The sequence below is a fragment of the Trachypithecus francoisi genome, unplaced genomic scaffold, assembly GCF_009764315.1.
Source record: "Trachypithecus francoisi isolate TF-2019V2 unplaced genomic scaffold, Tfra_2.0 Lachesis_group1, whole genome shotgun sequence".
In the NCBI taxonomy this organism is placed as follows: domain Eukaryota; kingdom Metazoa; phylum Chordata; class Mammalia; order Primates; family Cercopithecidae; genus Trachypithecus; species Trachypithecus francoisi.
The window spans coordinates 77,153,554-77,166,123 of NW_022681454.1; the positions used below are offsets into that span (position 1 = coordinate 77,153,554).

Here is a 12,570-nt window from a genome sequence, read left to right on the forward strand (position 1 = left end):
CAAAATGTTTCTTTTTCAAAGCTGCCTTTGAAATTTTTTTCATATAGGCAATTTTCTCTTGAATATACTGAACAAGGATTCCCTTTTCCCAAAGGATAAACGAGATAGTAGTGAAGGACTCTTTTCTTTGTTGACTTTTTTAAAATTACTCAAAATTGACTGTTTTATTCAGATTCCTGAGTCACAAACAATGCCAAAGAACTGTAAACCATTTTTTATATAATTCCACTATTACTATAGGTGATTTTAAAAGGAAACATTGATTTAACTCACCACTTAATGAATCAAAAATTTGCCACAAGATATTTACTAAGAACCTTTTTCTAAAACTGCCTTATCCTTTGTATTCTAACCACTCCCTCGCCACCACCACCACTTACCACCCCCAATACACACACATACACACACACACACACATACACACACTCCCTCCCTCACCTACACCAGATCAGTTTCCCAGCCATTATTCCTAAAACCATATTAAAATTTCACAACACATGGTCGTACTTACTAGGTTTTCTTCCCCATCCCCCTCCACTGAATCTATGTCTTGAAATATATATCCTCTCTTAAAATTCAGAATTCAGAAAATGATTACGATGTCTCTAACTCAAGAACACATATTATAAAATTCAAAATCGGCTTCTGTTACTGACAATCATGGAAAAAAAAAAAAGCCATACCCCACCCACCGTATCCGTAGGGTTAGGAGGTCCAATCTCGCCACTACAGAGCTCTGCAAGAAAGGACGGTTATAGTGCCAGGAAAACCATCGCAACAAGCCCTGGGCGAAGATAAGGAAAACACATTTTACACCACGGGCAGCGCGCAGTCTCCTGGCCCCAGCTCTTGGTAAACAGGGGAAACCTTTGTCTTGCCTCAGCCATCAAACTGGCGGCTCATCAGAATTGGGGCAACAAGAGTTTGTGCAAAACGGTCTGGCAGAGGTTAAACAAAGCAATGCAGCTCTGGGGGCGGTGGGGAGAGGGCTAAGCCCGGACAGCGTCCGCGATCCCGGACGGCGAGGTCTGGCTCTGGCCCCCGCCGCGGTCGGGACCGAGCCAGGGACCCGGGGACAGGATGCCGAGGCGCGGTAAGGGGAGAAGGCAGGCGACGTCCCATGTTCTCCGCAAGTTCCCGGGGCGCAGCCTGGCGGCAGGTTCCAAAGCGCGCAAGCGGCGCGCAGGTTCCTCGGGGAGGGTGTGCACCTCCCATGCTGGGACGCCGCCCTGAAGTCCACCGCCCGCCGCGCCGAGCCCACGCCCCCGGGGCCAGGTCCCCTGGAGTCCCGGGGCGCCGCGGGGGCCCGGCCCAGAGGGGCGCGAGTGGAGGGGAAAAGCCCGCCCCTGTCCCCATTGTCTGGCTCCGGCCGCGGGCCGAGCAGGCGCTCACCTGAGGTCCCTGCCTGGCGCTCCGGCTGGCAGAGCGGCTGGCCGGCGACCGGCGGTCCCGGGCGGGCGGCGGACTCGGCTGCACTGCGCGCGGCAGCCTCCGCATCAGCAGCCGCCGCGGCAGCAGCACCAGCAGCGCACCCGCCTCTCAGTCGGCCGTGGCCTCCATTGCTCTCCCCACTGCCGCCACCGCGCGGCACTGCGCGCCCGGCCCCGCGCGGCGTGGTCACATGCTCCGCCGGCGCCTCGGGCGCTCGGACCCGCGCCGCCGCGCCGCCGCCCCGCCCGGCTTATCCCAAGGACCGCTGAGCGCGAGGCGCCGGCTTCCTTCTCGTGCCCTCCGGGAGTGGCGCGCACCGGATGGCTCACCTCCCTAGGGGTGCCCAGAAACTCGGAGCGGGCCCGAAGGAGGGACGTGGGGTTGACCAGTGGCCCCCGGCTTCTGCAAAGCCTGACTCGAAGGAGGGCTGAACGCGTGGGGTCTGAGGTTACAGTGGTGGGTTCACAGCGAGGCTCATCCTGCGTGGGGCAAGAACATTGGACCATCAGTCACCACCCCACGGGATGCGAATTCGGCCCCTGTTACCCGCAGTAGCCACACTAATAGGAGATACCAGGAGTCCGGGGGAAGTTTCACCCTGCAAGAGTCCCAACCATAATAAATGGCACTGGGACTCCTGAGAGTTGAGTAAGTTGGAAAATGCCACCTAGAAATAGAAAGGCTAGAAATTGCATTGCTGAGTCGCTGTACATCTGAACGGAGTGACATTGACATTGGGCATTATTGTCCCCAGCCATAATGAAATTAAATATTGATTATTTATGCTTTAAGCAAAATAATGACTTATCTTCTCCTTTTGTGGGCTAACGAAGAAAACACCAATACTTTTCCTTCATACTTTTTGCTATCACTATGCCAATGCAACCACTGGAAATCAGTTTCTGGAGATCTCTTTAGTTTACTATGTATGCAAGGATGCTAAAAATAATTGAGTTATCATTATTAAACAGGAAATTTTAAAGCAAAACGACTAAAGATGCAAAATACGAAATATAGCCCTAAAATATACCCAGTATTGAGCCAGATGTCCCAAATGCCAAAAAACAGCACTAGTGATTTCTTTTTTCTTTTCTTTTTTGAGATGGAGTTTCTCTTATTGCGCAGGCTGGAGTGCAATGGCACGATCTCGGCTCACTGCAACTTCCGACTCTTGGGTTCAAGCGATTTTCTTGCCACAGCCTCCTGAGTAGCTGGGATTACAGGCGCCCGCCACCACACCCAGCTAATTTTTGTATTTTTAGTAGAGACGGGGTTTCACCTTGTTGGCCAAGCACTAGTAATTTTACTGCATGACTTAAAGGAGCAACGTTCAGACTGGGAGAATCTAGGGCATGTTACCTTATCCCACTGGCTTATTCTAGATAAACATTTAAATTAAATATCAGTATCATATATGAAGTTGTATTTTGGTGAATATAGCTATTTAGTTCAGTGTGTACATATCCTAAACTATATCTGCTTTATTCCCAATTAGAATAATGTAGTTTTAGAAAGGGTTGAACAGATTTCTTTTGATTTGATTTTAGTAGCGATAGAAGTTCGCAGAAGCTGGCCAGGCGCGGTGGCTCATACCTGTAATCCCAGCACTTTGGGAGGCCAAGGCGGGCGGATCACCTGAGGTCGGGAGTTCAAGACCAGCCTGGCCAACCTGGCGAAACCCCGTCTCTACTGAAAATACAAAACTTAGCTGGGTATAGTGGCGCATCCCTGTAATCCCAGTTACTCAGGAATCTGAGGCAGGAGAATCGCTTGAACCCGGGCCACAGAGGTTGCAGTGAACTGAGATCGTGCCACTGCACACCAGCCTGGACAAGAGAGAAACTCCATCTCAAAATAAAAAGAAGAAAAAAAAAAAAAAAAGAAGTTCCCAGAAGCCAAAAATCAAATCTACGCAGAACATATAGCTTGGATCATGTTCTTGATATATATTATGGTCTTGCTATATACATGAAAACACACACAAATGTCCATATAAAAATTCAAATGTTCATAAGTCAAATGTAGGTCTACTATCTTTTCATTTTGTAGGACAAGGCACCCCAATTCATATACACCCAAAAAATATTGCCGGAGTTCTGGAGAAATGATGCTCATATTAGAGCATTCTAACAACTAGACTTAGTGTCTCATGGGCCTCAGAAATTGGAATCAATCAGGCACCACTTTTGACAGGTGCTTTTTTCCCCTCACTTTTCAAATACATTGGTTCATAGCAACTATATCCAGGGCTATAACAAGATTAGGTGGCACCCTAACTGCAAGTATCAGTCCACTTTTTCCATAGCTAACTGCCCACCAGTGGAAACATTTTTCAGAGGCCATAACACACACACACACACACACAAACACACACACACAACGATGCAGAACATCTAGAATTTTTTTTAACACTTAACCATTTAACTGCTGTGTGACGGGTTATAGAAAATATGTGGGAAATAAATTTCATAGTTAGACCAGTAGTTTCAGCTCTAGGGATACTTGCACTGTAGGAGACATTTGGCAGTGTCTTGGACACATTTTTGGTGGTCTACACTGGGGATGGCAGGTGCTACTACTGGGCTTCTACTCGGTAGAAGCCAGAGATGCTGCTAAGAATCTTACAGTGCCCAGAACAGCCCCCACAACCAAGAACTATCCAGCCCCAATTGACAATAGTGCTAAGGTTAAGAAATGCTGAGCTAGACCAAGGACTTCAAAAGCCTCTCCTTTCTGTAATCCACCATGTCTGTGTATCATCCCTTTCCATGACTTTCTGTCCCTCAGCATGAGTCCACTGGATAATTCAATTAACTTCAGATATTTCCTCAAATTAGTAAAATGGAAATAACAGTTCAATTTCACATATATTTTAAATTATCATTATTATTGTGTCTGAAAATTAAGTAATGGAAAAATATAATAGGCAAATACTAACAGAAGAAAACATGGAGACAACTGCAAATCTTTATGCAAAATAATCAATTTGGACCCCTATCTCACTATATAAAAAATTAACTCAAATGGATCATAGATCTAAAGGTAAGAGCTAAAACTATAAAACTCCTAGAAGAAAACAAAGGCATAAATCATGTCCTTAAGTTAGACAATGGTTTCTAAGATGTGACATCAGAAACACAAGCAACGCAAGAGAAAAATAAACAATATCAAAATTTATAACTTTTATGTTGCACATGGTATCATCAAGTGAGTGAAACTATGATGCTTAGAAATGGACAATACATTTACAAATCATATATTGTATCTAAAAGGGACTTGTATAGAGAATACATAAAGAACTCATAACACTCAATAATAAAAACACAAATAACCCAATATTATGATGGTCAAAGGATTTGAATGGACATTTCTCCAGTGAAAATACAGAAATGACCAATAAGCAAATGAAAAGATGCTTAACATCATTAACCGTTGGGGAACTGCAAATCCAAATCACGATGAAACACCACTTCACACCTAGGGTGGTCATAATAAAAAAGACAAATAATCACAAGTGTCGGTGAGGACATAGAGCAACTGGAAACTTCATATATTCTGATGGTAGAATAACCAATGACCCAGCAATTCTACTCCTAGATACATACCCAAGAGAAATGAAAACATATCCACACAAAAATGTATACATGAGTGTTTATAACAGCATTATTTAGAATGGCCAAAAAGTGGAAACAACTCGAACGTCCATGAACTGATGACTGTATTAAACAAAATGTGGATATCCATGCAGTGGAATATTATTTGGCAATAGAAAGGAAAGAAGTACTGACTGATAGATACACGCTACATGCGTGAACCTTGCATGCAACATGGGTGAACCTTGAAAACATTATGCTAAGTGAAAGAAACCAGACTCTAAAGACCACATGTGATATGACTTCGTTTGCATCAATGTCCAGACAGTCGAATTTATAGAGATAGTAGTAGATTATGATTGTGGGGAGGAGGAGTTGGGGTAAATGGAGAGTGACTGTTAATGGGTATGGTGGGTATGGGGTTTCTTTTCTTTTCTTTTCTTTTCTTTTTTTTGAGACACAGTCTTGCTCTGTCATCCAGGCTGGAGTGCAGTGGTGTGATCTTGGCTCATTACAACCTCTGTCTCCTGGGCTCAAGTGATGCTCCCACCTCCGCCTCCAAGTAGCTGGGACTATAGGCGCATGCCATCACACCCAGCTAATTTTTTAATTTTTTTGTAGATATGGGGTTTCTCTGTGTTGCCCAAGCTTGTCTTGAAATCCTGGGCTCAAGTGATCCACCTGCCTCAGCCTCCCAAAGTGCTGGGACTACAGGCATGAGCCACTGTGCCCTGCCAGTGTGGGATTTCTTTTGGTGATGATGAAAATGTTCTAAAATTGCAATAACAGCTGCACAATTCTGTAAATATACTAAAAGTCATCAAATCACGTAATTTAAGTGGGTGAATTTTATGGCATGTAACTTATATCTCAATAAAGTTGTTACAAAATAGAAGACAGCATAAGTTGCAATATTAGTGTCTGATAAAAGAGATTTTAGGGTAAAAAGTATAAGTGCTAAAAGTTGCAAGCCAACAAAAAATATGTAGCAGTCCTAAAATGTATGTATCTAACAACGGAGCTTTTAAATTACTGGCAGAGTGAAAAATAAATGAATAAAAATAAAATTCTTGCTTTAATTAAAATTCCTTAAACAGTGAACAGTAAAATAAAATTATTGTTTTAATTAAAATTCCTTAAATAGTAAAAAAAAGTTAATAAAATTATTGCTTTAATAAACTACAGATAGTTCCCAACTTAGGATGATTTGACTTATGTTGTTTCAACTTTATGATGCTATGAAACCATTCTGTTTTTCACTTTCACTACAGTATTCAATAAACTTCATGAGATAGCCAACACTTTATTATAAAACGGATTTGTGTTAGATGATTTTGTCCAACTAATGTGAGTGTTCTGAGGACATTTAAGGTAGGCTACACTAAGTTATAATGTTTAGTAGGCTAGAGGTATTAAATGCGTTTTCAACTTAGGGATATTTTCAACTTACAATGGGTGTATCAGGACATAATCCCATCATAAGTCAAGGAACATACTATATTTAAGGCAAAAGCTGAAATAAAAGGAAAAGGAAACAACTCTACTCTCACAGTGAGAGATATTTTTTCTTGGAATTAACTTATCAAATAGACAAAGATAATTATATAGAGAATTCACAAACTTGATATCTTTTAGCTCTTTAGTCCCAGCTGCTCCAGACGCTGAGCAGGGAGGATCCCATGAGCCCAGAAGTTTGAGGCTGCAGTGAACTCTAATCACACTTCAGCCTGGGCAACCAAGCAGGACCCTGTCTCAAAAAACAACAACAACAACAACAAAAAGATAAGAAGTGCATACCCAACAAATGAAAAATATGCATTTTGCACAAAATTTTTTGGAATGATCACAAAAGTTAAGCAAGTGCTAAGCCAAAACATAACAAATTTCAAAAAGCAAAATCCATACAGGCCACATTCCTTAATCAAAATTCAATAAGTTAGAAAGTTGTGACAAAATCCTATCTACTTAAAAACTTTAAAACTTCCTTTTAAATAGATAACTTTTTTATTAAAAATAGGGTGAACATACTTTCCAATTCACCCAGGACAGCCTCAGTTAACACTTATTTTCCTTGCATAACACATATACTGTCATGCACTGCAAAATGGTATTTTAGCCAATGAAGAACTGTATATACAACAGTGGTCCCATAAGATTACAATACTGTATTTTTACTGTGCCTTTTCTATGTTTAGATACACAAATACCATTATATTATAATTGCCTACAGTTTTCTGTACAGTAATATGCCGTACAGTTTTGTAACTTAGGAGCAATACCCTAGGTGTGTAGTAGGCACCACCTAGGTTTGTGTAAGTACACTCCATGATGTTCACACATGATGAAATCTCCTAATGGCAAATTTCTCAGAACAACAAATTTCCTGTAGTTAAGTGATGCATAACTGTATTTTGCTCTCCAAAGTGTCCCAATTTGGATAAGTTACATGGTGACCCCAATAAAGAATAATCCAGAACTGAAGTTGGAATCTACTTAGAGAGTAATGCCAAAAGCTAATGACCAAAAAAATCCTGTGGGGGTACAGTCCAAGAGGTTCTCAGAGGAAATTTTTTAGCCTTTAATGCATTAATTAGAAAATAATGGAGATTAAAAATAAACTGAACATATAACTCAAGAATGTGAACAAAAGAAAAAGAAAGCAGAAGGAAGGAATGAATGAAAGCAGGAGTTAATGAAATAGGAAACAAATCAAACAGTAGATTTTACCAACAAAATTAAAAGTTGATTCTTAGGAAAACAAAACAAAACAAAAAACACAGCCGGGTGCAGTGGCTCAGGCCTGTAATCCCAACACTTTGGGAGATTGAGGCAGGAGGATTGCTTGAGCCCAGGAGTTTGAGGCCAGTCTGGGCAACATAGAGAGACCCTGTCTCTACCAAAATTTTTTTTAAAAAACCAGGTGTGGTGGCACATACCTGTAGTCCCAGCTACTGGGGAGGCTGAGGTGGGAGGATCACTTGAGTCCCGAAGTTCAAGGCTGCAGGAGCCATAACCACACCACTGCACTCCGGTCTGGGCAACAGCAAGACCAAAAAAGGAAGAAGAGGGAAAGGGGGAGGAAGGGAGGGAGGGAAGAGGAGGAGAGGGGTGGAGAGAGAGAGAGAAAAAGGGAAGGAAGGGAGGGAGGAAGAGGGAAGGGAGGGAGGAAGGGAGGGAGGGAGGGAAAGAGAAAGAAAGAAAAAGAGAAAGGAAGGAAGGAGGGAGGGAAGGAGGAAGGAAAAGAAAGAAAGGAAAGAAGATTGACATTTCTGATCTATCAGTCAAGAGATACAAGAAATAAACATCTCACAAGAAAAAGATAAAGTATGGATGACCTTTTAAAATGTACATTAGAAAATTTTCCAGAAAATATTTAATTACCAAGCTGACTTAAGGAGGGGGAGAAAATCTAATTTGTAGAAGAAATTGAAAAGGTGGTCAGATAGTTTCCTCTAAAAAAGACACCCACCCAGGTGATTTTATGAGTCAGTCCCATGTAATGCAAAGAATTCCAGAACATGGGAAGAGAGAGATTTTACCATTTGTTCTTGGAAGCTAGGCTACTATGACATCAAAGCCAGACCATGCTGCTTGCACTCAACAGGAAACTGTAGGTCAGCCCCACTTCTGAGCATAGATTTTTAAATCTCAGTAAAGTACTAGAAAATAAAAACCAGTGGTGCATTAAAAATAATATTATAGTTCAGGCAATGGATAGTGGTGATAGTTGTACAACATTGTGAATGTAGTCAATGCCACAGAATAGTACACTTAAAAATTGTTAAAATGGTAAATTTCATGTGTATTTTACCAAAATAAAAAATGTAACATTTTGGGGGGAAATTTTTCTACTAATCCTCTTGTTTCTGGATATCTTTTGAGCAAAGGCTCTGGCAGTTTTTCCTAGACTGTCTTTTCCAGAATATTTGTATAGCAAACAGTTTTAGGAGAAAGTGATAATGTCATCCCCAAACAGGGAGATTTGTTTGCTGTCTCCTCCCAGGGTAAAGTTGGGGCAGGTTTGCCTGCAGCCCCTTGTAGAAAGAAGGCTGAGTTTTCCTGGGTTCCAGTTCTTTAGCCTGTGATGTATACTCACTACATGGGCAGCATCCATCTAGGCTGACTTGCATTGTCCCTGTGGGATTTGGTGACATGAGGAACTGGTGCAAAACTCATGCTACCCACTGTGCAGTAGCAAGGAACTTTGTCTCTGACCCAGAAATCTTGGGTCTTCTGCTAGCATTCAGAAAACGGTGGCAGGCTACCTTGCTAGTTTGCAAGCAGGGTAGAATCTCAGATAGTTCTTTACCATTTTGGCAACAAGGATAGGCTGCTGACAGAGTACTTGCTACTGAGAAGAGAAAGGATAAGGTCAGAGGATGTGGGAAGATTGCGCAGGATCTGGTGGTGAGTGCTGTTACCCAAGTGTTGGGTGAGGGGGAAGAAATAGGAATTCCCGACTGTCCTACCTGTTAATGAATGTTTAGAGAATGAGCAATGAGAGGAAGCATTGAAACAAGCTGCCTCATGGTGCTCTCCTCCTCAGACAGGGTAAGGAGGGGATTTTATTATGACAATGGGCAGCAAGCCCTGTGGCTCCAGTCAAAAGACAGTATGGCTGTGTCAAGGGGTTTCCAAAGTGGAAATAAATGGTGCCAACAGTAAGGATATGAAATTTTGGGTTGGTTTGGTTGAGTCTGGACCGTTAACCATTGCCAGCCACTTGAAATTAAAAGTAAACACAGGCTGGACATGGTGGCTCACAACTGTAATCCAAACACTTTGGGAGGCAGAGGTGAGTGGATCCCTTGAGCCCAGGAGTTCGAGACCATCCTGGGCAACATGGCAAAACCCTATCTCTACAAAACACACACACACACACACACACAAATTAGCCAGGCATTGTAGCACGTACCTGTAGTCCCAACTACTTGGGAACCTGGGATGGGAAGATCACTTGAACCTGGGAGGTTGGGGTTGTAATGAGCCAAGATCGCACCACTCACTGCATTCCAGCCTGGGGGACAGTGTGAGACCTTGTCTCAAAAAAAAAAGTAAACAAAAAACTTTGCTTACCAGGGAGGAGCTACCTTCTCCCACTGCACCAGAAAATCTCTCCCTCCTTCTCTTTCCTGAGTTTAGGAAAGTCCTGCTACTTTAAGGAACCAAATGATTGGGTCTAGGTCTCCCTCTCCCCAAAGAGGACATACACACTGTATGAATATACTGAGGTACTTCAAGGAGGGGAGAGACTCACATTTCTCTGGCTCTTCTGGATTCAGGCAACCAAATCGCCATCCTACCGGGTCCAGTGGTACTCAGATTTAACTCATGGGACGTGGGTAGGGTTTGAGGTGAGGTAAGGGAGCTAATGTGACCTTATGGGGAGGACCTCTCGAATTCATTCATTCTACTTTTGTTGCTTGTACATCTGAACATATAATAGGAATTGATGTGTTATATATTTATACTTCACATCCCATAAGTGCCCAAGAGGGTTATCCCAAACAGGGAAGAGATAAAGCAGAGATGTGCTACTGAGACAAACTCCCTGACATTTGTCACCAGCACGTGATCATGAGTGCCTCTACCCTCTGATTTAAAAGTTTTTACCATATAGTTGATGTCCTGTTGGTTGGTAAGTCAGAAGCCTCAGTCTCAGGCCAGGCACAGCTCACACCTGTAATCCCAGCACTTTGGGAGCCTGAGGCGGGAGAATCACTTGAGGCCAGGAGTTTGAGACCAGCCTGGTAACATAACGAGACCTCATCTCAATAAAAAAAATAAAAAAATTTGCCAGGCATGGTGGTATGAGCCTGTAGTCTTAGCTACTCAGGAGGTTGAGGCGGGAGGATTGCTTAAGCCCAGGACTACAAGGCTGCACTGAGCTATGATTGGGCTCCAGAGTGGACAACAGAGTGAGACCCTCTTTTGTTTTTTGACAGAGTCTTGCTCTGTTGTCCAGGCTGGAGTGCAATGGTACAATCTCAGCTCACTGCAACCTCCACCTCCTAGGTTCAAGCAATTCTTGTGCCTCAGTCTCCCCAACAACTGGGACCACAGGCGCACACCACCATGCCTGGCTAATTTTTGCATTTTTAGTAGAGACAGGGTTTCACCATTTTGGTCAGGCTGGTCTTGAACTCTTGACCTCAAGTGATCTGCCCACCCTGGCCTCCCAAAGTGCTGGGATTACAGGTGTGAGCCACTGTGCCCAGCTAAGACCCTGTCTCTTAACAAATAAAATAAAATAAAATAAGCCTGTCTCAGTGCCCCTGGCTGGGGTGTTGCCATACCTACACCAGTAGAGGTGGCTGGTAAACCCCAACAGTATTCAGAGGGTTGCTTGCCTAGTCAAGTTTCCTGGGATAATGTAGGCAGATTCATGATGCCTCTGACACCCAGGGAACAGTATTGGGGAGACCCTTATCTCTGGGCCCCCAACATCAAAAAGGAGGCTCATCTCTCTATTGGATGTTTTTGGAGACAGTATGTGTCTCACTTGGGCATTCTATTTGGTCCTTTATATCAGCTAACCCACAAATCAGCATTTTTTGAGCAGGGCACAAACCAGTAGCAATGAATGCTCTCTTTGTCCCCTAGATCCTACATTGCAGTCTGGCGACAAATCATATGGTCTGCCTGAGGCGAGAAACTGCAGTGGCAGGCAATCTGACCTGCTGCCGTATCTGTCATCCCTGTCCACGTGCTATGAAAACAAACTCATGTGGGTGTGGCTGCTCTTGAACCATTTTGCAGTACCTATTGCTGTTAATGGCAGCCCCCAAACACGGACTCCACCTTGTGCACATGCAGACACACAGACTAGCACAGTGTTTTTTCAATCTGATGGATACAAATTCATACGCATCTCCTCTCTGTGGAGCAGCTTTGGGTGGTGCCATGTGTGACTATCAAGGCTGCAACTACTCAGTGACATAGTCCATGTGTCTTCGTCTTTTTTTTTTTTTTTTGAGATGGAGTTTCATTCTTGTCATCCAAGCTGGAGTGCAGTGGTGTAATCTTGGCTCACTGCAACCTCTGCCCCCCGGTTCAAGCAATTCTCCTGCCTCAGACTCCTGAGTAGCTGGAACGACAGGTGTGCACCATCATTCCTGGCTAATATTTGTATTTTTAGTAGAGTCGGGGTTTCACCACATTGGTCAGGCTCGTCTCGAACCCCTGACCTCAGGTGATCCACCCACCTTGGCCTCCCAAAGTGCTGGGATTACAGGTGTGAGCCACCACACCCAGAAAGTCCATGGGTCTTAACCAGTCCATGATCCACAAAACCCAAACTGGAGTGACTGGTGACCTTTTGGGTTATATGTTTGTACGTGGGGGATACAGAGCCATGGACTTTCTCAACTGTGGATGAGTGCTGCTTTCTAGTTCATCTATTGTCTGCTTGTCAATGGCATCCAAGATTCTCAGGTCAGCCTAAACTGCATGCGTTATGATGGGTAACAGATTGGCTTTAGACTACATTCTGGATGAATAAAATAACAGTCTCTGCTCTCGCAATGGTGGGTGTTCACAGTTGGCT

The 12,570-nt window shown here is 43.5% G+C and overlaps 1 protein-coding gene across 2 annotated transcripts in view; it reads right to left on the reverse strand.

Annotated features, from left to right (window-relative positions):
* The window catches only part of CRACD (capping protein inhibiting regulator of actin dynamics), a 295,533-nt gene extending 293,950 nt beyond the window's left edge, over positions 1-1,583 (reverse strand). For both annotated transcript variants that reach the window (XM_033214598.1, XM_033214595.1), the window contains exon 1: positions 1,393-1,583. The gene's annotated coding sequence lies outside the window, so the exon portion shown is untranslated. The remainder of the gene's footprint in view (positions 1-1,392) is intronic.
* Positions 1,584-12,570: the final 10,987 nt, after the last annotated feature.